Here is a 25,159-nt window from a genome sequence, read left to right on the forward strand (position 1 = left end):
AACATGAATAGTAAATGGTAAGAAAACTTTATTAAGAAAATAGTCTTGGCAAGATTTGATTGTCAAGAATCTTCATCATTATCACTAGCCACAAGTATGGTAGTTGCAAGGATTAATCCCACTTAGTCATCCTTAAATCAATTAACAAAGGAAAGTCAAGTGAGTTATATCAATCCTAGTCCATAAGTCCTAGCTTTCCACTAATTGGATTAATGAAGGCTAGAGTTAATGGCTATCAACTAGCAATCAATTGGACACTAGTGACTCAAGAAATCCTAAGTTACCTTCTCAAGCCAAGAACATAAAATCCTACTCTAACATCCTCTCAAGCATTTCATCAAACACTTGGAAGGCATAAAAGGAAAACATAGTAAATCAACAACAAGAATGAAACCTAACAACAATTATTGAAAGAAATTAACAACAACAATCAAAAGAAACACTTTTATTATGAATTACCTTTATTGAATTGGAAGGAAGTAAAAAGAAACAATGCTAGATCTACAACTCACATAAGAACATCATAAAGGAAATTGCAATAAAAGAATGGAAGGAGAATGAATGTAACTACAAGAAATTGAGATATAGAAGTAGAAGAACATGAACCTAAAATCTAGATCTAAGAACTAAACCTAATCCTAATTCTAATTCTAGAGAGAAGTGAGAGCTTCTCTCTCTAGAAAACTAAACTAAAAACTAATCCTAGTGTGTGTGTATGAATGTGTGAACATGTGTTGTCAATCCCCTTCAATCCTTGGCTTTTATGTGCATTTTGGCGCCAAAGTTGGTTGCTGAAACCTCTCCAAAATCGCCAGGCACGTGTTACATAAATGAAGTCATGTGCCATCATCGGCGCGTGCGCGCATGATACGCGTGCGCGTCCTTGGCCTGTTTCGCAATATGCGCGCGAGCGCCTAGTGCGCGCGAGCGCCTAGTGCGCGTACGCGTGCACGGCCTGGATCAGCTCTTTGGCTTTTAGTGCTTTTCTCCACTTGCATGCTTCCTTCCTTGCTTCCTTTGATCCATGCCTAGCCTATTTCAACCTGAGATTACTAGCAAACACATCAAGGCATCTTGTGGAATCAAAGAGAAATTAGGATTCATCAAGATAAGGCTTAAAAAGCATGTTTTTACACTTAAGCACGAATATGGGAGAGATAACAAAACCATGCTAATTCATAGGCTAAATGTGACAAAAGGTTATCAAAATGCTCTGAATTCAATACAAGACAAACCGTCAAATTGGGGTTTGTCAAGTGTCACGGATCATCACATTCATCAAGTTGAAGAACAAGTGATATCTTGGACAAAGAACAAGCGGAATTGAATAGAAGAACAATAGTAATTGCATTAATACTCGAGGTACAGCAGAGCTCCACACCTTAATCTATGGTGTGTAGAAACTCCACCGTTGAAAATACATAAGAACAAAAGTGATCATTGGTTTCGGCCCCAGAGAGGGAACCAGAAGAACCAAGATGAAAATACAATAGTAAAAGGTCCTACTTATAGGAAACTAGTAGCCTAGGGTGTACAGAGATGAGTAAAAGACATAAAAATCCACTTCCGGGCCCACTTGGTGTGTGCTTGGGCTGAGCAATGAAGCATTTTCGTGTAGAGACTCTTCTTGGAGTTAAACGCCAGCTTTTATGCCAGTTTGGGCGTTTAACTCCCATTTAGGTGCCAGTTCCGGCGTTTAACGCTGGAATTTCTGTAGGTGACTTTGAACGCCGGTTTGAGCCATCAAATCTTGGGCAAAGTATGGACTATCATATATTGCTGGAAAGCCCAGGATGTCTACTTTCCAACGCCGTTGAGAGCGCGCCAATTGGGCTTCTGTAGCTCCAGAAAATCCACTTCGAGTGCAGGGAGGTCAGAATCCAACAGCATCTGCAGTCCTTTTCAGTCTCTGAATCAGATTTTTGCTCAGGTCCCTCAATTTCAGCCAGAAAATACCTGAAATCACAGAAAAACACACAAACTCATAGTAAAGTCCAGAAAAGTGAATTTTAACTAAAAACTAATAAAAATATACTAAAAACTCAACTCAAACTACTAAAAACATACTAAAAACAATGCCAAAAAGTATACAAATTATCCGCTCATCACAACACCAAACTTAAATTGTTGCTTGTCCTCAAGCAACTGAAAATCAAATAAGATAAAAAGAAGAGAATATACTATAGACTCCAAATTATCAATGAAACTAAGCTCCAAATTAGATGAGCGGGACTAGTAGCTTTTTGCCTCCGAACAGTTTTGGCATCTCACTTTATCCTTTGAAATTCAGAATGATTGGCTTCTTTAGGAACTCAGAATCCAGATAGTGTTATTGATTCTCCTAGTTAAGTATGATGATTCTTGAACACAGCTACTTATTGAGTCTTGGCTGTGGCCCAAAGCACTCTGTCTTCCAGTATTACCACCGGATACATACATGCCACAGACACATAATTGGGTGAACCTTTTCAGATTGTGACTCAGCTTTGCTAGAGTCCCCAATTAGAGGTGTCCAGGGTTCTTGAGCACACTCTTTTTGCCTTGGATCACAACTTTATTGCTTTCTTTTCTTTCTTTTTCTTTTTCTCCCCTTCTTTTTTTTTTTTTTTTGTATTCACTGCTTTTTCTTGCTTCAAGAATCATTTTTATGATTTTTCAGATCCTCAGTAACATGTCTCCTTTTTCATTATTCTTTCAAGAGCCAACAATTTTAACATTCATGAACCACAAATTCAAAAGACATATGCACTGTTTAAGCATACATTCAGAAAACAAAAGTATTGCCACCACATCAAACTAATTAAGCTAGTTTTAAAGATGAATTTGAAATCCTGTACTTCTTGTTCTTTTGTGATTAAAAACAGTTTTTATTTAAGAAAGGTGATGGATTCATAGGACATTCATAACTTTAAGGCATAGACACTAAGACACTAATGATCATAAGACACAAACATGGATAAACATAAAGCATAATTTTTGAAAAACAGAAAAATAAAGAACAAGGAGATTAAAGAACGGGTCCACCTTAGTGATGGCGGCTTGTTCTTCCTCTTGAAGGTCTTATGGAGTGCTTGAGCTCCTCAATGTCTCTTCCTTGTCTTTGTTGCTCCTCTCTCATGATTCTTTGATCTTCTCTAATTTCATGGAGGAGGATGGAATGTTCTTGGTGCTCCACCCTTAGTTGTCCCATGTTGGAACTTAATTCTCCTAGGGAGGTGTTCAGTTGCTCCCAATAGTCTTGTGGAGGAAAGTGCATCCCTTGAGATGAATCTCTCCATCTCCCATGACTCGGAGGTGAAAGCTTTTGCCTTCCCTTTCCTCTTTCTAGAGGTTTCTCCGGCCTTGGATGCCATAAATGGTTATGGAAAAACAAAAAGCAATGCTTTTACCACACCAAACTTAAAAGGTTTGCTCGTCCTCGAGCAAAAGAAGAAAGAAATAGAGGAGAAGAAGAAGAAGATGGAGGAGATGGAGGAGGTTGTGTGGTTTTATGAAGGATGGATGTGAGTGGTGAAGAGAAAGATGGGATTTGATAGGTGAAGGGTTTTTGGGGAAGATTGAGGTGATTGGTGAATGGGTGAAGAAGGGAGAGAGAGTGGTGGGGTTGGTGGGGATCCTGTGGGGTCCACAGATCCTGTGGTGTCAAGGAAAAGTCACCCCTGCACCAAATGGCAACAAAAATCACGTTTTGTGCCAAATCTGGCGTTAAACGCCGGGCTGGTGCCCATTTCTGGCGTTTAACGCCAGGTTCTTGCCCTTTTCTGGCGTTTAACGCCAGTCTGGTGCCCCTTTCTGGCGTTAAACGCCCAGAATGGTGCCAGACTGGGCGTTAAACGCCCAACTGCTAGGCTTACTGGCGTTTAAACGCCAGCAGCTTTTTCCTCCAGGGTGTGCTATTTTTCTTCCTGTTTTTCATTCTGTTTTTGCTTTTTTCATTAATTTTGTGACTTCTTATGATCATCAACCTACAAAATAAAATAAAATGACAAAAGAAAATATATAAAATATAACATTGGGTTGCCTTCCAACAAGCGCTTCTTTAATGTCAGTAGCTTGACAGAGGACTCTCATGGAGCCTCACAGATGCTCAGAGTAATGTTGGAACCTCCCAACACCAAACTTAGAGTTTGAATGTGGGGGTTCAACACCAAACTTAGAGTTTGGTTGTGGCCTCCCAACACCAAACTTAGAGTTTGACTGTGGGGGCTCTGTTTGCCTCTGATTTGAGAGAAGCTCTTCATGCTTACTCTCCATGATGACAGAGGGATATCCTTGAGCCTTAAACACAAAGGATTCTTCATTCACTTGAATGAACAGTTCACCTCTGTCAACATCAATCACAGCCTTTGCTGTGGCTAGGAAGGGTCTGCCAAGGATGATAGATTCATCCATGCACTTCCCAGTTTCTAGGACTATGAAATCAGTAGGGATGTAATGGTCTTCAATCTTAACCAAAACATTCTCTACAAGTCCATAAGCTTGTTTTCTTGAGTTGTCTGCCATCTCTAGTGAGATTCTTGCAGCTTGTACCTCAAAGATCCCTAGCTTCTCCATTACAGAGAGAGGCATGAGGTTTACACTTGACCCTAAGTCACACAGAGCCTTCTTGAAGGTCATGGTGCCTATGGTACAAGGTATGGAAAACTTCCCAGGATCTTGTCTCTTTTGAGGTAGTTTCTGCCTAGACAAGTCATCCAGTTCTTTGGTGAGCAAAGGGGGTTCATCCTCCCAAGTCTCATTTCCAAATAACTTGTCATTTAGCTTCATGATTGCTCCAAGGTATTTAGCAACTTGCTCTTCAGTGACATACTCATCCTCTTCAGAGGATGAATACTCATCAGAGCTCATGAAAGGCAGAAGTAAGTCCAATGGAATCTCTATGGTCTCATTTTGAGCCTCAGATTCCCATGGTTCCTCATTTGGGAACTCATTGAAGGTCAGTGCACGCCCATTGAGGTCTTCCTCAGTGGCGTTCACTTCCTTTCCCTCCTCTCCAAATTCGGCCATATTGATGGCCTTGCACTCTCCTTTTGGATTTTCTTCTGTATTGCTTGGGAGAGTACTTGGAGGGAGTTCAGTAACTTTCTTGCTCAGCTGTCCCACTTGTGCCTCCAAATTTCTAATGGAGGACCTTGTTTCAGTCATGAAACTTTGAGTGGTTTTGATTAGATCAGAGACCATGGTTGCTAAGTCAGAGGGGTTCTGCTTAGAATTCTCTGTCTGTTGCTGAGAAGATGATGGAAAAGGCTTGCCATTGCTAAACCTGTTTCTTCCACCATTATTGTTGTTGAAACCTTGTTGAGGTCTCTCTTGATTCTTCCATGAGAAATTTGGGTGATTTCTCCATGAAGAATTATAGGTGTTTCCATAGGGTTCTCCTAGGTAATTCACCTCTTCCATTGAAGGGTTCTCAGGATCATAAGCTTCTTCCTCAGATGAAGCATCCTTAGTACTGCTTGGTGCATTTTGCATTCCAGACAGGCTTTGAGAAATTAAATTGACTTGTTGAGTCAATATCTTGTTCTGAGCCAATATGGCATTAAGAGCATCAATCTCAAGAACTCCTTTCTTCTGACTAGTCCCATTGTTCACAGGATTCCTTTCAGAAGTGTACATGAATTGGTTATTTGCAACCATTTCAATGAGCTCTTGAGCCTCAGTAGGCGTCTTCTTCAGATGAAGAGATCCTCCAGCAGAGCTATCCAAAGACATTTTGGATAGTTCAGAGAGACCATCATAGAAAATACCTATGATGCTCCATTCAGAAAGCATGTCAAAAGGACATTTTCTGATTAATTGTTTGTATCTTTCCCAAGCTTCATAGAGGGATTCTTCATCCTTTTGTCTAAAGGTTTGGACTTCCACTCTAAGCTTACTCAATTTTTGAGGTGGAAAGTACTTTGCCAAGAAGGCATTGACTAGCTTTTCCCAAGAGTCCAGGCTTTCTTTAGGTTGAGAGTCCAACCATATTCTAGCTCTGTCTCTTACAGCAAAAGGGAATAGCATAAGTCTGTAGACCTCAGGGTCAACCCCATTAGTCTTGACAGTGTCACAGATTTGCAAGAATTCAGCTAAGAACTGATGAGGATCTTCCAATGGAAGTCCATGGAACTTGCAATTCTGTTGCATTAGAGAAACTAATTGAGGCTTAAGCTCAAATTTGTTTGCTCCAATGGCAGGGATAGAGATGCTTCTCCCATAGAAGTCGGGAGTAGGTGCAGTAAAGTCACCCAGCACCTTCCTTGCATTGTTGGCATTGTTGTTATTTTCGGCTGCCATGGGTTCTTTTTCTTTGAAGAATTCGGTCAGGTCCTCAACAGAGAGTTGTGCCTTAGCTTCTCTTAGCTTTCTCTTCAGGGTCCTCTCAGGTTCAGGATCAGCTTCAACAAGAATGCCTTTGTCTCTGCTCCTGCTCATAAGAAAGAGAAGGAAACAAGAAAATGTGGAATCCTCTATGTCACAGTATAGAGATTCCTTGAGGTGTCAGAGGAAAAGAAAAATGGAAGATAGAGGTAGAAAATTCGAACTTATCAAAGAAGATGGAGTTCGAATTTTGCATTAAAGAATAGTGTTAGTCCATAAATAGAAGGATGTGAGAAGAAGGGAAGTAATTTTCGAAAATTAAGTAAAAGATTTTGAAAACATTTTGAAAAACACTAATTGATTCTCAAAAACTAAGAATAGAAAAAGAATCAAGTGATTTTTGAAAAAGATTTAAAATTAGAAATCAAAAAGATATGATTGAAAACTTATTTTGAAAAAGATGAGATTGAAAAATTATGGTTTTAAAAAGATATGATTGAGAAGATATGATTTGAAAACAATTTTAAAAGATTTGATTTTAAAAATTAATGACTTGGCTATCAAGAAAAGATATGATTCAAACATTAAACCTTTCTCAACAGAAAAGGCAACATACTTGAAATATTGAATCAAATCATTAATTGATAGCAAGTATCTTTAAAAATGGAAAGAAAGTAATTTTGAAAAAGATTTGATTGAAAAATTGATTTGAAAAAGATTTGATTTTGAAAAGATTTTGAAAACTTAAAAAAAATTTGATTTGAAAACAAAATCTTCCCCCTTAGCTATCCTGGCGTTAAACGCCCAGAATGGTGCACATTCTGGCGTTTAACGCCCAAACTACTACCCTTTTGGGCGTTAAACGCCCAGCCAGGCACCCTGGCTGGCGTTTAAACGCCAGTCTGTCTTCTTCACTGGGCATTTTTGAATGCTCAACTTTTTCTGTGTGATTCCTCTGCTGTATGTTCTGAATCTTCGATTCTCTGTATTATTGACTTGAAAAGACACAAATTAAAAATATTTTTGGATTTTTAATAATAAGGAATAATCAAAGTGCAACTAAAATCAAAGAACAATGCATGCAAGACACCAAACTTAGCAGTTTGTATAGTACTGACACTAACAACATGAGAATGCATATGAGACACACAAAACACTCAAGTCAATAGAATTCAGAGATCAGAGCACGAAAATCATCAAGAATTACTTGAAGATCCTTAAGACACATGAATGAATGCATGCAATTGACACCAAACTTAACATGAGACACTAGACTCAGACAAGAAATTTTTGGATTTTATGATTTTTTTTTTATTTTTTTTTGTGTTTTTCGAAAATTAAGTGGAAAAAAGATATCAAAATTCTTAATGAGAATTCCAGGAATCATGCCATGTTAGTCTAAAGCTTCAGTCTATAGAAATTAGACATGGTTAGCCAAGCTTCAGCAGAACATTGCATTCAAGAGCTAAATTGATGAAGATCAATCAGCTTTGGTGATGATAAGAACATCACCTTGAAACACTAGAATTCATTCTTAAGAACTCTGAAGAAAAAAAATACCTAATCTAAGCAACAAGATGAACCGTCAGTTGTCCATACACAAACAATCCCCGGCAACGGCGCCAAAAACTTGGTGCATGAAATTGTGATCACTACAACTTCGCACAACTAACCAGCAAGTGCACTGGGTCGTCCAAGTAATACCTTACGCGAGTAAGGGTCGATCCCACGGAGATTGTTGGTATGAAGCAAGCTATGGTCACCTTGTAAATCTCAGTCAGGCAGACTCAATGGGTATAGATGATGAACGAAATAAACATAAAGGTAAAGATAGAGATACTTATGTAATTCATTGGTAGGAACTTCAGATAAGCGTATGAAGATGCCTTCCCTTCCGTCTCTCTGCTTTCCTATTGCCTTCATCCAATCCTTCTTACTCCTTTCCATGGCAAGCTTGTGTAGGGTTTCACCGTTGTCAGTGGCTACCTCCCATCCTCTCATTGAAAATGATTGCATATGCTCTGGTCACAGCATAGCGGAATTCATCTGTCGGTTCTCAATCAGGCCGGAATAGAATCCAGTGATTCTTTTGCGTCTGTCACTAACGCCCCGCCCTCAGGAGTTTGAAGCACGTCACAGTCATTCAATCATTGAATCCTACTCAGAATACCACAGACAAGGTTTAGACCTTCCGGATCCTCTTGAATGCCGCCATCAGTTCTTGCCTATACCACGAAGACTCTGATCTCACGGAATGGTTGGCTCGTTTGTCAGGCGAGCACTCGGTTGTCAGGCGATCAACCATGCATCGTGCAACCAGAAATCCAAGAGATATTCACTAGGGCCTCAGATGCTTGTAGAACAGAGTGGTTGTCAGTCACCCTTATTCATGGGTGAGAATGATGATGAGTGTCACGGATCATCACATTCATCAAGTTGAAGAACAAGTGATATCTTGGACAAAGAACAAGCGGAATTGAATAGAAGAACAATAGTAATTGCATTAATACTCGAGGTACAGCAGAGCTCCACACCTTAATCTATGGTGTGTAGAAATTCCACCGTTGAAAATACATAAGAACAAAAGTGATCATTGGTTTCGGCCCCAGAGAGGGAACCAGAAGAACCAAGATGAAAATACAATAGTAAAAGGTCCTACTTATAGGAAACTAGTAGCCTAGGGTGTACAGAGATGAGTAAAAGACATAAAAATCCACTTCCGGGCCCACTTGGTGTGTGCTTGGGCTGATCAATGAAGCATTTTCGTGTAGAGACTCTTCTTGGAGTTAAACGCCAGCTTTTATGCCAGTTTGGGCGTTTAACTCCCATTTAGGTGCCAGTTCCGGCGTTTAACGCTGGAATTTCTGTAGGTGACTTTGAACGCCGGTTTGGGCCATCAAATCTTGGACAAAGTATGGACTATCATATATTGCTGGAAAGCCCAGGATGTCTACTTTCCAACGCCGTTGAGAGCGCGCCAATTGGGCTTCTGTAGCTCCAGAAAATCCACTTCGAGTGCAGGGAGGTCAGAATCCAACAGCATCTGCAGTCCTTTTCAGTCTCTGAATCAGATTTTTGCTCAGGTCCCTCAATTTCAGCCAGAAAATACCTGAAATCACAGAAAAACACACAAACTCATAGTAAAGTCCAGAAAAGTGAATTTTAACTAAAAACTAATAAAAATATACTAAAAACTCAACTCAAACTACTAAAAACATACTAAAAACAATGCCAAAAAGTATACAAATTATCCGCTCATCAATAAACATGTTCTTAACATTTTTTGCATTTTCACAGAAAGTCTAACATACTCGATTCTCAAACGAAACATTTCCAAACCCACTTTCTCCACACTTAATTCATGAGCACTTTCACTAGTCTAAGCTAATCAAGGATTCAAATTAAGGACATTATTGTTTTCCGCTTAGAGTTAGTGATGAGCTAAAGTAAAGAACAAAGGGGTATAATAGGCTCAACATTGGTTTGCAAAGGATAATAAAAGGGTAAGGCCATATGGGTATGTAAGCTCAGTGAAATAAGGCCTCAATCATATAAGTGTATGCATACATTAAACAATGGAAATATAGAATCAAACAAGACAAAGATCACAATTTTAGAGAGAAAAACACACACCAAAAATAAAACAATGGTTGATAAGATGCAACCAATCAAATAGGCTCAAAATCTCACTAGTTTTGTGTGTTCGAGCTATAAACCAGGTTCCAAAATAATATTTCTTCAAACAAGATTTTTCAAAAATTTTTTAATTTAAATTAGTGAAATACTTTAAAAAGTTTTCTTGAAAAAGAAAATGTTACTTCAACCAAGTGGTAAAATATGGACAAAATCAAACAAACATGCAAATGCAACAACTAACAAGGAAAATAAACCATCGGTGTTGAGATAAAAGAGTAACTAACCTATGGAGATCGGTATCGACCTCCCTACACTTAAAGATTGCACCGTCCTCGGTGCATGCTAAGATGTACAAGTGGACGGGCTGCTCCAACTGATGCCTTTCTCTATAGATTGTGCAGATTGACTTGTTTGTCTCCCCAAATAGAAGTTCTTCCTTTTCCCTTCCTCGGTGGCCATCCTGAAAGAGGAGAAAAATGAAGGAAAGTAACCCAAAAACAAAGATAGAAAACAAATAAAATATGGATGTTAATGCCAAATAATGATGGTCTCACTTACATGGCAGCTACAACATGCAAGTGAGAAAATAGTAGAAGCAAATGGCATATCAATAGTGCAAAAGTTGCAACAATGGGGAAGAGAGTGTGGGTAATGCAAGATAGTATAAGTGCATATCAATGCAAAAGAAATATCAGTATTATAAAAATTAGCATTGACTTATGAATAATAATACCCAATCAGAATAAAACAAGTCATGAAGCACCAGAATAATTCAAAAAAAGATGCAATAGTTGAAGAGGAGAATTTTAACACCAATTGAAAAAGAAAAAAGAAAGTAAGAAAGGAGGAAGAAAGAAATAAGAAGGGAAAGAAAAGATTTAGATTTGGGGAAGAAAAAATAAGATATCTTGGCTGATCTGGATAAGCTGTGCGGCGTAGGCGACGCGGACGCGTGGATCACGCGATCGCGTGACCTGATTTGTGCTTTTTGGCGCGAGTGCAGCTTTGCGCACGCACAACTTTCTGTTTGATATGCACATTGCCAAAATTTATGGTGACGTGGTCGCGTGGGTGACGTGATTGTATGGATGGCCTATTTTGAAAAATGATGCGGACATGTGGGGCACGCATTCGGGTGGTAGGGCTGGTACTTCTAGCACGAGTCCAACCCAATTCCAGCTCAACTTTCGGACATACACCCTTTTTTACGTCGATTTTACAGGGCCACGCGGTCGCGTGGGTGATGCGGACGCGTGGGAGGTGTTTCTCCCACATGACGTGGATGCGTCATTGACGCGGTCGTGTGGACCAATTTGTGCCAAAGGCACACCTCCAGCCGTGCTTTCGTGTGACTCTCTGTTCAATTTAGTTTTCTTCCCAACGCACATATGACGCGGACGCGTCGGTGATGCTTACGCGTCATGTGCGTGTTTTTTTTTATAGCGTGCAGAATGCAAAATGCAATGAGTGTGATGCAGATATTCAGGTTCAAACAAAATTCAAAAACAAAGTAAAAAGAAAAAGGAACGATCATTCCATGGTGGGTTGTCTCCCACCTAGCACTTTTAGTTAAAGTCCTTAAGTTGGACATTTGATGAGCTTCTTGTTATGGTGGCTTGTGATTGAATTCGTCCAGAAATCTCCACCAGTGTTTGGAATGCCAGGATTCTCTGGGGTCCCAAAAAAGGTACGTAAAGCCCTTAGGTGAGTTCAAGAAGGCTTCAAGGCTCCCGGAGTGTTGAATGTCGGAATAGATTCCAGGATCCCAAATTCCACTTTTACACCCATCTTTGTCTTGATCTGCATTTTTCCAGTTGGGTGATAAGTAATCTGAATTCTCACTGCATTGACCAAACAGCTTCCAAGATCCTTTTGATTGAGCTTGACACCAATCTTTGCACCTCAAATTGAAGTGTGAAGCCTCATTAAATCTTGCATACCAACTCTGAGTGCAAGTCATTTCCCTTTTACTCTTAAAGCCGCAAAGAGCTCTAAGCTGGCCATCTATTTCAAGCAAACCATATTCAAGTGAAAAATTAAAGGGAAAAGTCAAGGATTTTACCCACTTGAAGTTTGTGTTGGGTGGTAATGGCCATGAGATCAGTGTTTCCAGTGGTTCTGCAAGCTTCACTCCCTTGTGGTCTTCAGTGAATTCCTCCACTTCCTTGAAAATTTCTTCCATTTCAACCATGTCTTGATCAAATTCTTCCATATCTTCCTCATCACTTGAGTCATAATTAGGAGGTTGAGAAAAGTCGACCTCTGCATCATCTTCGTATTCACTTGGGGAAGATTCTTCTATCTCAAAGAATTCACTTGCGGATGTAAGTTCATCACTAAGAGAACTCAACTTGTGACTATCATCATCAAGGAAACATGTGTCTTGGGTTACTCCGTCCGATTCCTCATAGGATACCTGCCTTGGGGTTGTGCACTATCCTCCTTAGCATCAATTGTAACGTCTTCGACGGAATTCTCCACAACTCTGGATTCTGGCGGAGGTTCGGCATCTCCTAAATCTTCAACTAACTCTTCTTCTTCAACAATGACAGCGTCTTTTTTGTGCTGCGTTCTTCATTAGATTCTCCACATGAAGCCATGGGAGTCTGTTGAGGGACTGAACATCTGGAAGATAATTGATTTATTGCTTGCTCCAGTTGATGAAGGGTTGCATTAAATTGGTTTACTGATTCTTCGAAGCGAACCTGTGATTCTTGGCTTGATGGATATGGACATGGTGCATAGGAGAGTGGTGGTTCTTGGGAGTAATTGGATTGGCGTTGGAGCGGATAAGGATCATATAGTGGCGAATGGGGAAAAGAAGCTTGTGAGTATGGTGGTTCGAAGTTATGTTGAGAGGATGGTCTCTGAGCGTAGGGTGGGGCTTGTTGGTAGCTACAAGGGGGTCCACCAAATCTATCAGTTGGGTATGCATTGTAGAATGGTCTTTGTCCATGATATCTAGGAGGGTGTTGTTGCCAAAAGGGTTAATCAAATCCTCTTGGCTCCATCCATCTTTGATTGCCTAGACCTTGATGCATACTCCTGTTATAGCTTCCATTCCTTGCAACAAAAGTAGAACCAAACTCAAAGCGAGAGGGGTGAGAATTCATAGTAGCTATCAGAAATAAAGGGGGAAGAGAAGAAACAAATAAACAAGTAAAAGAAAAATATTTACAATAACCAATAATAAGGCACACATTTGCAATTCCCTGGCAACGGCGCCATTTTGACGTTAGGATTTTTGCTAGTAAAGAATTTTATAAAAATATAGTCGCATTGTAAGTATAGATTCTAAACCAACAGAAAATTGCTTCGTACAAACAATTGGTTGTCACAGGTAACAAACCCCTGATAAAATTGATAACCAAAGTATTTAAACCTCGGTTCGTCTTCTCAAGGAATTGCATGGAGGTATGTTCTTATTATTGGTTATGAGTCTTGTAAATTGGGGGTTTTGAAAGTAAGGAACAAGTATGTTAAATGATAAGAAAAATAAAATAGTAACGATAAAATAAACTCTTGGCAAGGTATTAGAATCGGAATTCCTATCCTAGTTATCCTTATCAGGTGTGATGAGAATTGGATTTTAATCCCACTTAGTTATCCTTTATTAAACAAGGGAAGGTCAAGTGGACTAATTAGCTTGATCCTCAAGTCCTAGTCAACTCCTGTGGAGAGACTAGCTTTAGAGCAATCCAAATCAATCAGTAATCTGCCAATTTCAACCACTGCTGAGTTTGACAACTCAAGTGTTACCAATTACCTAACCAAAGCCAAGAATATAGAAAGCTAAATTAATATCATAAATATCTAGAATACCTCAAATTAAATTAAATGGAGATGTCAATTCTAACAGGGAAAAGTTCATAAGCCAATTGGGCAACATAAATCAAGTACAAATAAAAACTTTAGAGTAAACAAAAATAGAAGAGAAACATAAATTATTGAACCTGGTATTGACAAACAATCCTAATCCTAATAGAAATCCTAACCCTAAATCCTAAGAGAGAGGAGAGAACCTCTCTCTCTAAAAACTACATCTAAAACCTAAAATTGTGAGTAATGATTGAATTGATGTCCTGAGTCTCTGCATGTTCCCTGACTTTAATCTGTGTTTCTGGGCCAAAAACTGGGTGAAAATGCAGCCCGGAATCTATGCTAGCGACTTCTGTAATTCTACAGATCGCGCACGTCACGCGTCCGCGTCGTCCACGCGTTCGCGTCACTCAGCATTTCTCGTACCACGCGTGCGCGTCTTCCACGCTTTCGCGTCGTTCGTGCAGCTTCCAATCTGCGCAGTTGCGTCAGGCACGCGAGCGCGTCACGGTAATTCCTTCTATTTTGCGCGGTCGCATGAGCCATGCGACCGCGTGACTTCTCGCTGGTCATCTCCTCAATTCCTTGTGTTTCTTCCATTTTTACATGCTTCTTCTTCATTCCTTACGCCATTCCTGCCCTATGAAGCCTGAAACACTTAACATACAGATCACGGCATCGAATGGTACGAAGGAAGATAAAAATATACAACTAAAATGTCCTTAGGAAGCAAGTTATTAATCATAGGATATTTTTAGGAAGGAATTGTAAATACATGCAAATCATATGAATAAGTGGGTGAAAAGCTTGATAAAACCACCCAATAAAACACAATATAAACCATAAAATAGTGGTTTATCAGAGCTCCACTTGACCATAGGGGTATACTTTGATGATGGTGAAGGGTCCAGACCATCTAGACTTAAGCTTCCCAGGGAAGAACCTAAGTCTAGAATTGTACAATAACACCTTTTATCCTACAGCGAACTCCCTCCTTGCTATCTTTTGATCATGCCATCTTTTTGTGTTCTCTTTGTAGATCTTTGTATTCTCATATGCTTGGTTCCTAAATTCTTCTAGCTCATTGAGTTGCCTCAGCCTCTTTTCCCCAGCCACTTGCTCATCAAAGTACAGTAGTTTTAGAGCCCAAAAGGCTCTATGCTCCAGTTCAACTGGCAAGTGGCAAGCCTTGCCAAATACAAGTTTGTATGGTGACATCCCAATGGGGGTCTTGAAGGCTATCCTGTAGGCCCATAAAGTATCATCTAGCTTCTTAGACCAGTCCTTCCTTGAGCTTCCAACAGTTTTTTCAATAATCCTTTTTAGCTCCCTATTGGAAATTTCTGCTTGCCCGTTGGTCTGCGGATGATAAGGGGTTGCCACCTTGTGTTTGACTCCATATCTGAGAAGGAGTGCTTCTAGTTGTTTATTGAAGAAATGTGTCCCTCCATCACTAATGAGTGCCCTGGGAACTCCAAACCTGTTGAAAATGTTCTTTCTTAAGAAGCTCATTACGACCTTGTTGTTATTTGTGGCGGTGGCAATAGCCTCCACCCACTTTGACACATAATCTACAACCACAAGTATATAACTATTTGAGTGGGAGGATGAGAAAGGCCCCATGAAGTCAATCCCCCATACATCGAATAGTTCTAGCTCCAGTATAAATCTCTGTGGCATCTCATTATTCCTGGGTAGATTGCCAACCCTTTGGCATTCATCACACCTTGACACCAAGTCCTTTGCATCCTTGAAAATGCTTGGGCAGTAGAATCCACATTGGAGCACCTTGGCTTCTGTTCTTTTTCCACTAAAATGGCCTCCATATGCAGATCCATGACATTGCCAAAGCACCTCTTGTCCTTCTCCATGGGATATACACCTCTTCAAGATCCCATCAGCACACTTTTTGAACAAATATGGCTCATCTCAAATATAGTATTTGGCATCTTTAATGAGCTTTCTCCTCATGTGTTTGTTGATGTTGGTTAGTGATTCCCCAATGGCCTTGAAATTGGCTATGTCAACAAACCAAGGGGTCTCTTGTATCATCATCATTTGCTCATCAAGGAAGCTTTCATTCACTGCAAGATGGTGTGCTCCTTCTTCTTCTTGTAGGATCCTTGAGAGGTGGTCAACAACTTTGTTCTCTGCTCCACTCATATCCTTAATTTTGATGTCAAACTCTTGGAGTAGCAGGATCCATCTTATTAGCCTTGGCTTGGACTCTTGTTTGGTAAGCAAGTATTTGAGTGCTGCATGATCAGTGAATACAATTACTTTAGAACCAATGAGATATGATCTAAATTTATCAAAAGCAAAGACAATGGCAAGTAATTTCTTCTCTGTAGTGGTGTAGTTCCTTTGATTCTCATTAAGGACCTTGCTGGCATAATAAATGACATGCACCAATTTATCCTTCCACTATCCTAAAACGGCACCCACAGCAAAATCTGATGCATCACTGATGAGCGGATAATTTGTATACTTTTTGGCATTGTTTTTAGTATGTTTTTGTTATGATTTAGTTAGTTTTTATTATATTTTTATTAGTTTTTAATTAAAATTCACTTTTCTGGACTTTACTATGAGTTTGTGTGTTTTTCTGTGATTTCAGGTATTTTCTGGCTGAAATTGAGGGACCTGAGCAAAAATCTGATCCAGAGACTCAAAAGGACTGTAGATGCTGTTGGATTCTGACCTCCCTGCACTCGAAGTGGATTTTCTGGATCTACAGAAGCCCAATTGGAGCGCTCTCAACGGCGTTGGAAAGTAGACATCCTGGGCTTTCCAGCAATATATAATAGTCCATACTTTGCCCAAGATTTGATGGCCCAAACCGGCGTTCAAAGTCACCTCAAGAAATTCCAGCGTTAAACGCCGGAACTGGCACCTAATTGGGAGTTAAACGCCCAAACTGGCACTAAAGCTGGCGTTTAACTCCAAGGAGAGTCTCTACACGAAATTTCTTCATTGCTCAGCCCAAACACACACCAAGTGGGCCCGGAAGTGGATTTTTATGTCATTTACTCATCTATGTACTAGTTTTCTATAAGTAGGACCTTTTACTATTGTATAGAGACATCAAGAACTTTGGTAGCCATCTTTGTTTTATGCTATCTTAGACCTTTGGGAGGCTGGCCATTCGGCCATGCCTAGACCTTGTTCTTATGTATTTTCAACGGTGGAGTTTCTACACACCATAGATTAAGGGTGTGGAGCTCTGCTGTACCTCGAGTATTAATGCAATTACTATTGTTCTTCCATTCAATTCCGTGAGATCAGAGTCTTCGTGGTAAAGGCAGGACCTGATAGCAGCATTCAAGAGAATCCGGAAGGTCTAACCTTGTCTGTGGTATTCTGAGTAGGATTCAATGACTGAATGACTGTGACGTGCTTCAAACCCTGAGGGCGGGGCGTTAGTGACAGACGCAAAAGAATCACTGGATTCTATTCCGGCCTGATTGAGAACCGACAGATGAATTCCGCTATGCTGTGACGGAGCATATGCAATCGCTTTCACTGAGAGGATGGGAGGTAGCTGCTGACAACAGTGAAACCCTACACGAGCTTGCCATGGAAAGGAGTAAGAAGGATTGGATGAAGGCAGTAGGAAAGCAGAGAGACGGAAGGGAAGGCATCTTCATACACTTGTCTGAAGCTCTTACACCAATGATATGCATAAGTATCACTATCTTTATCTTCTATATTATTTTCGTTCATCATCATATACATTTGAGTTTGCCTGACTAAGATTTACAAGATGACCATAGCTTGCTTCAATGCTAACAATCTCCGTGGGATCGACCCTTACTCACGTAAGGTATTACTTGGACGACCCAGTGCACTTGCTGGTTAGTTGTGCGAAGTTGTGTAATGCCATGGTATTGAGCTACCAAGTTTTTGGAGCCATTACCGGGGATTATGAGAGTTGTGAAAAAGTATTGTTCACAATTTCGCGCACCAAGTTTTTGGCGCCGTTGCCGGGGATTGTTCAAGTTTTGAGCAAGCTTTTGGTAACAATGCCTGGGATTGTTCTAGTTTGGACAACTGACGGTTCATCTTGTTGCTTAGATTAGGTATTTATTTTTTTCGAAATTCTTGAAGATGAATTCTAGAGTTTCATGATGATTTGTTGAAATCTGGCTGGCTAAGAAGCCATGTCTAATCTGATTGGACCGAGGTTTCAACTTATCACCACAAGAGCTTGTTGATTTTCATCAATTTTGCTTTTGGAGCAGTGATCTGCTAAGGCTTGGCTGACCTTTGGTCATGTCTAGTGTTTTGGACCGAAGCTTTCTTTGAAAGCTTGGCTGGCTGTGAAGCCATGTCTAATTCCTGGACCGGAGTCTTAGACTAGCATTGCACTGATTCCTGGAATTCTCATTAAGAATTTTGATATCTTTTTCCACTTGATTTTCGAAAAACACAAAAAAATATGCAAAACCATAAAATCCAAAAATATTTCTTGTTTGAGTCTAGAGTCTCATCTTAAGTTTGGTGTCAAATGCATGTTTTTGTTATATTTTTCGAATCCATGCATATATTTCTTGTTTTGATCTTTAAATTCTATTGACTTGAGTGTTCATGTGTCTCATATAGTGTCAGTAGCACACAAACTGCTAAGTTTGGTGTCTTGCATGCATTGTTATTTGATTCTTGTTGCATTTTGATTATTAAAAATCCAAAAATATTTTTAATTTGTGTCTTTTCAAGTCAATGATACAAAGAATTGAAGATTCAGAACATACTGCAGAGAAATTATACAGAAAAAGCTGAGCATTCAAAAATGCCCAGTGAAGAAGGCAGACTGGCATTTAAACGCCAGCCAGGGTACCTGGTTGGGCGTTTAACGCCCAAAAAGGTAGCATTTTGGGCGTTAAACGCCAGAATGTATACCATTCTGGGCGTTTAACGCCAGGATGGTGCTAGGGGGAAGATTTTGTTTTCAAAATCAATTTTTTTTCAAGTTTTCAAAGTTTTTCAAAATCAAATCTTTTTCAAATCATTCTTTTCAATCAAATGTTTTCAAAATCAATTTCTTTCCTTTTCAAAGATACTTACCAACAATTAATGATTTGATTGAACATTTTTTGCCTTTTCTATTAAGGAAGGTTTTATGTTTGAATCATATATTTTCTTGTTAGGCAAGTCATTAATTTTTAAAATCATATCTTTTCAAATTGTTTTCAAATCATATCTTTTAAAATTGTTTTCAAATCATATTTTCTCAATCACATCTTTTTAAACCATAACTTTTCAATCAAATCTTTTTAACCTCATCTTTTTCAAAATAGTTTTCAATCAAATCTTTTTGACTTCTAATTTCAAAATCTTTTTCAAAAATCACTTGATTTCTTTTTTCACTTTTGATTTTCGAAAATTATCAATCAAATTTTCAAAATGTTTTCAAAATCTTTTAATTGAATTTTCGAAAATTCTCTTCCCTCCTCCTCACATCCTTCTATTTATGGAGTACTACTCCTTCTTAATGCACAATTCGAACCTTATCTAATTAAAGTTCGAATTCTTCTTCTCCTTCTTCTTTCTATTTCTCTTTTCCTCTGACACTTCAAGGAATCCCTATACTGTGACATAGAGGATTCCACATTTTCTTGTTCTCTTCTCTTTCATATGAGCAGGAGCAGAGACAAGGGCATTCTTGTTGAAGCTGATCCTGAACCTGAGAGGACCCTGAAGAGAAAGCTAAGAGAAGCCAAAGCACAACTCTCTTTAGAGGACCTGACCGAATTCTTCAAGGAAGAAGAACCCATGGCAGCCGAAAACAACAACAATGCCAACAATGCAAGGAAGGTGCTGGGTGACTTTACTGCACCTACTCCTGATTTCTATGGGAGAAGCATCTCTATCCCTGCCATTGGAGCAAACAACTTTGAGCTTAAGCCTCAATTAGTTTCTCTAATGCAACAGAATTGCAAGTTCCATGGACTTCCAATGGAAGATCCTCATCAGTTTTTAGCTGAATTCTTGCAAATCTGTAACACAGTCAAGACTAATGGGGTTAACCCTGAGGTCTATAGACTGATGCTATTCCCTTTTGCTGTAAGAGACAGAGCTAGAATATGGTTGGACTCTCAACCTAAAGAAAGCCTGGACTCTTGGGAAAAGCTAGTCAACGCCTTCTTGGCAAAGTTCTTTCCACCACAAAGATGGAGTAAGCTAAGAGTGAAAGTCCAAACCTTCAGACCGAAGGATGGAGAATCCCTCTATGAAGCTTGGGAAAGATACAAACAATTAATCAGAAGATGTCCATCAGACATGCTTTCTGAATGGAGCATCATAGGTATTTTCTATGATGGTCTCTCTGAACTATCTAAGATGTCCTTGGATAGCTCTGCTGGAGGATCTCTTCATCTGAAGAAGACGCCTGCAGAAGCTCAAGAATTGATTGAAATGGTTGCAAATAACCAATTCATGTACACTTCTGAAAGGAATCCTGTGAACAATGGGACTAATCAGAAGAAAGGAGTTCTTGAGATTGACACTCTGAATGCCATATTGGCTCAGAACAAGATATTGACTCAACAAGTCAATTTGATTTCTCAGAGTCTATCTGGAATGCAAAATGCACCAAACAGTACTAAGGATGCTTCATCTGAGGAAGAAGCTTATGATCCTGAGAACCCTTCAATGGAAGAGGTGAATTACCTAGGAAAACCCTATGGAAACACCTACAATTCTTCATGGAGAAATCACCCCAATTTCTCATGGAAGAATCAAGAGAGACCTCAACAAGGTTTCAATAATAATAATGGTGGAAGAAACAGGTTTAGCAATGGCAAGCCTTTTCCATCATCTTCTCAGCAACAGACAGAGAGTTCTAAGCAGAATACTTCTGACTTAGCAACAATGGTCTCTGATCTAATAAAGACCAATCAAAGTTTCATGAATGAAACAAGGTCCTCCATCAGAAATTTGGAAGGACAAGTGGGTCAGCTGAACAAGAAAGTTACTAAACTCCCTCCTAGCACTCTCCCAAGTAATACAGAAGAAAATCCAAAAGGAGAGTGCAAAGCCATAGACATGGCCGAATATGGAGAGGAAAGAGAGGAGGAGGACGCCACTGAGGAAGACCTCAGTAGGCGTGTACCAATCTCCTCTGAGTTCCTCAATGAGGAACAATGGGAATCTGAGGCTCAAAATGAGACCATAGAGATTCCATTGGACTTACTTCTGCCATTCATGAGCTCTGATGAGTATTCTTCCTCTGAAGAGGATGAGTATGTCACTGAAGAGCAAGTTGCTAAATACCTTGGAGCAATCATGAAGCTAAATGACAAGTTATTTGGAAATGAGACTTGGGAGGATGAACCACCTTTGCTCACCAAAAAACTGGATGACTTGTCTAGGCAGAAACTGCCTCAAAAGAGGCAGGATCCTGGGAAGTTTTCTATACCTTGTACCATAGGCACCATGACCTTCAAGAAGGCCTTGTGTGACTTAGGGTCAAGTGTAAACCTCATGCCCCTCTCTGTAATGGAGAAATTAGGGATCTTTGAGGTGCAAGCTGCAAGAATCTCATTAGAGATGGCAGACAACTCAAGAAAACAAGCTCATGGACTTGTAGAGAATGTTTTGGTTAAGGTTGAAGACCATTACATCCCTACTGACTTCATAGTCCTAGAGACTAGGAAGTGCATGGATGAATCCATCATCCTTGGCAGACCCTTCCTAGCCACAGCAAAGGCTGTGATTGATGTTGATAGAGGAGAGTTGATTGATGAGCGGATATTTTGTACGCTTTTTGGGGGTAATTTCATGTAGATTTTAGCATGTTTCAGTTAGTTTTTAGTAAAATAATATTAGTTTTTAGGCAAAAATCATATTTCTGGACTTTACTATGAGTTTGTGTGTTTTTCTGTGATTTCAGGTATTTTCTGGCTGAAATTGAGGGAGCTGAGCAAAAATCTGACTTAGGCTGAAAAAGGACTGCTGATGCTGTTGGATCCTGACCTCCCTGCACTCGAAATGGATTTTCTGGAGCTACAGGAGTCCAATTGGCGCGCTCTCAACGGCGTTGGAAAGTAGACATCCAGGGCTTTCCAGCAATATATAATAGTCCATACTTTGCGCGAAGATTGACGACGTAACTTGGCGTTGAACGCCAAGTACACGCTGCTGTCTGGAGTTAAACGCCAGAAAAACGTCATGATCCGGAGTTGAACGCCCAAAACACGTCAAAACCTGGAGTTTGACGCCAAGAAAGGCCTCCACACGTGGAAAGCATTAGTCTCAGCCCCAGCACACACCAAGTGGGTCCCAGAAGTGGATTTCTGCACCAATTATCTTAGTTTATTCATTTTTCTGTAAACCTAGGTTACTAGTTTACTATTTAAACAACTTTTACAGACATTCCTTGTACCTCATGACAATTTCAGATCTGAATTACATTCTTTGTGACGGCATGAGTCTCTAAACTCCATTGTTGGGGGTGAGGAGCTCTGCAGCGTCTCGATGATTTAATACAATTCCTTTGTTTTCCATTCAAACACGCTTGTTCTTATCTAAGATGTTTATTCGCGCTTAACTGTGGAGAAGGTGATGATCTGTGACACTCATCACCTTCCTCAACCCATGAACGTGTGCCTGACAACCACCTCCGTTCTACATCAGATTGAATGAATATCTCTTAGATTCCCCAACAGAATCTTCGTGGTATAAGCCGGATTGATGGCAGCATTCATGAGAATCCGGAAGGTCTAAACCTTGTCTGTGGTATTCCGAGTAGGATTCTGGGATTGAATGACTGTGACGTGCTTCAAACTTTAACCTGCTGGGCGTTAGTGACAAACGCAAAAGAGGGATTCTGTTCCAGTAGGAGCGGGAACCAACCGGTGATTGGCCGTACTGTGACAGAGTGCGTGCATTAGCTTTCACTGCGAGGATGGGAAGTAGCCACTGACGACGGTGACACCCTACAAAGAGCTTGCCATGGAAGGAACCTGCGTGTGAGAAGAGGATTCCAAGGAAGAGTTGAAGTCAGAGGACAAAGCATCTCCAAAACTCCAACATATTCTCCATTACTGCACAACAAGTAACGCTAGTACTCTTTATTATTCCAATATATTTCATAATCTTTTATAAACAAATAACTCTATTGTTCAAGTAGCCCAAACACTTTTGTTGACATCCTAACTAAGACAAATAAAATAAACATTGATTGCTTCAAACCAATAATCTCTGTGGATTCGACCCTTACTCACGTAAGGTATTACTTGGACGACCCAGTACACTTGCTGGTTAGTTGAACGGAATTGTGAAAGGGAAATAATCAGTTAGTTGAGTTGGTTTAACTTTTTGGCACATGCCAAGGAGCCACTAATCAAGAATCACAATTTCGTCCACCAAGTTTTTGGCGCCGTTGCCGGGGATTATTGAGTTTGAACAATTGAAGGCTTATTTTATTTCTTAGATTAGGAATAATTTATTTTTATTTTTATTCTTCTTTTTTATTATAGAGTCATTAAATCAATATTGATAGGATAGTTTCTTTTCAAAAATTTCTTTTCAAAATTTATTATTTTTCTCTTAATTAATTGCTAATTTTCGTGAGTTTTAGTGTCTTGTTCTAAGTTTGGTGTCAATTGCATCTTTATTATTTTTCTTTGAATTTTTCGTGTGAGTGTCTTTTGTTTTTCCTTAATCTTCAAGTTGTTCTTGTTTATTTTTCTTGTTTGATCTTTAATTTTTCTTGTTTTGTGGCTTTTCTCGTTTTTCTTATACTAATCCAAAGTATTAGTCTTCTAAGAGGAATATACCCATTCATAACAATTTGTTACCCTTTTTGGCCATTTGGCTAGAATAGAAGGGTCATATTCTTGATAAGGGAGCACCAATACTTTTGAGAATCTTTTTCAAAAATAATTTTTCTTGATTTAATCTTGTACCAAACTCTAAGTTTGGTGTTTTATTGTTAATCTTTTTATAATTTTCGAAAACTTGTCTTGATTTTCTAAAAATTTTAAGTTTGGTGTTCTTTCTTGTGTTCTTGGTGTTCTTGTGAATCTTCAAAGTGTTCTTGAGTTTTTCTTGTGTCTTGATCTTAAAATTTTTAAGTTTGGTGTTCCTTGGTGTTTTCCCTCCAAAAATTTTCGAAAATTAAGGAGCATTAGATCTAAAAATTTTAAGTCTTGTGTCTATTGTGTGTTTTTCTCTTTCATCATAAAATTTCAAAATTCAAAAAAAATTTTTGTTTTTCTAACTAATTTTGAACTATTTTTTTCGAAAATCATTTATAAAAATTCAATTTTCAATTTTAAAATATTTCCACTTTCTTTTATTTATTTCGTTTTTATTTTATTTTTTAAAAAAAAATTAAAAAAAAAAATATATATATATATATATATATATATATATATATTTTAACTCCTTTTTTTTATATATTGTTATTACTTATTCCATTTTTTTTAAAATTAACATATAAATTCTCAACTTGTATTCCATTATGGAAGTAAGTTTGAATGGACAGTCCAAGAGGACTCTGGGGTCATATGCCAACCCCACTACTGCTTCATATGGGAGTAGTATCTGTATACCCTCCATTGGAGTTAGTAGCTTTGAGCTGAATCCTCAGCTCATTATCATGGTGCAGCAAAACTGCCAGTATTCTGGTCTTCCACATGAAGAACCTACAGAGTTTCTGGCACAATTTCTGCAAATTGCTGATACAGTACATGATAAGGAAGTAGATCAGGATGTCTACAGACTATTACTGTTTCTATTTGCTGTAAAAGATCAAGCTAAGAGGTGGTTAAACAACCAACCTAAGAACAACATAAAAACATGGAAACAGCTGTCAGAAAAATTCCTGAATCACTATTTCCCTCCCAAACGGATGACACAGCTAAGGCTAAACATCCAAGGCTTCAAACAAGGAGATAATGAATCCCTTTATGATGCTTGGGAGAGATACAGAGAGATGCTAAGAAAATGCCCCTCTGAAATGTTTTCAGAATGGGTGTAATTAGACATCTTCTACTATGGGCTTACAGAAAAAGCTCAGATTTCTCTAGACCACTCGGCTGGTGGATCTATACACATGAGAAAAACAATTGAAGAAGCTCAAGAGCTTATTGATACAGTTGCCAGAAATCAGCATCTGTATCTAAGCAGTGAATCTTCCATGAAAGGAGAAGCTAAAACAGTAACTGCAGAACTCAATCCGGTGGATCAGGCTAATGAATTTAATCAGCAATTAGACTTTCTAACTCAGCAGCTAGCCGAATTCAAGGAGATATTACAGGAAACAAGAATGGCAAACAGGAACATGGAAGTGCAATTAAAGCAAACAGAAAAACAACTGTCAAAACAAATAGCAGAAGAATGCCAAGCAGTTCAATTAAGAAGTGGGAAAACATTAAATACCTCACTTCAAAGCAGC

The 25,159-nt window shown here is 39.1% G+C and overlaps 1 non-coding gene across 1 annotated transcript; it reads left to right on the plus strand.

The window, feature by feature from the left end:
• Positions 1-5,766: 5,766 nt before the first annotated feature.
• Positions 5,767-5,874, plus strand: LOC130978555 (small nucleolar RNA R71). Its single transcript, XR_009086179.1, has one exon. It is a non-coding gene; the product is annotated as a small nucleolar RNA R71 (small nucleolar RNA).
• The last annotated feature ends 19,285 nt before the right edge of the window (positions 5,875-25,159 follow it).

This window comes from Arachis stenosperma, chromosome 4 (assembly GCF_014773155.1).
Source record: "Arachis stenosperma cultivar V10309 chromosome 4, arast.V10309.gnm1.PFL2, whole genome shotgun sequence".
In the NCBI taxonomy this organism is placed as follows: domain Eukaryota; kingdom Viridiplantae; phylum Streptophyta; class Magnoliopsida; order Fabales; family Fabaceae; genus Arachis; species Arachis stenosperma.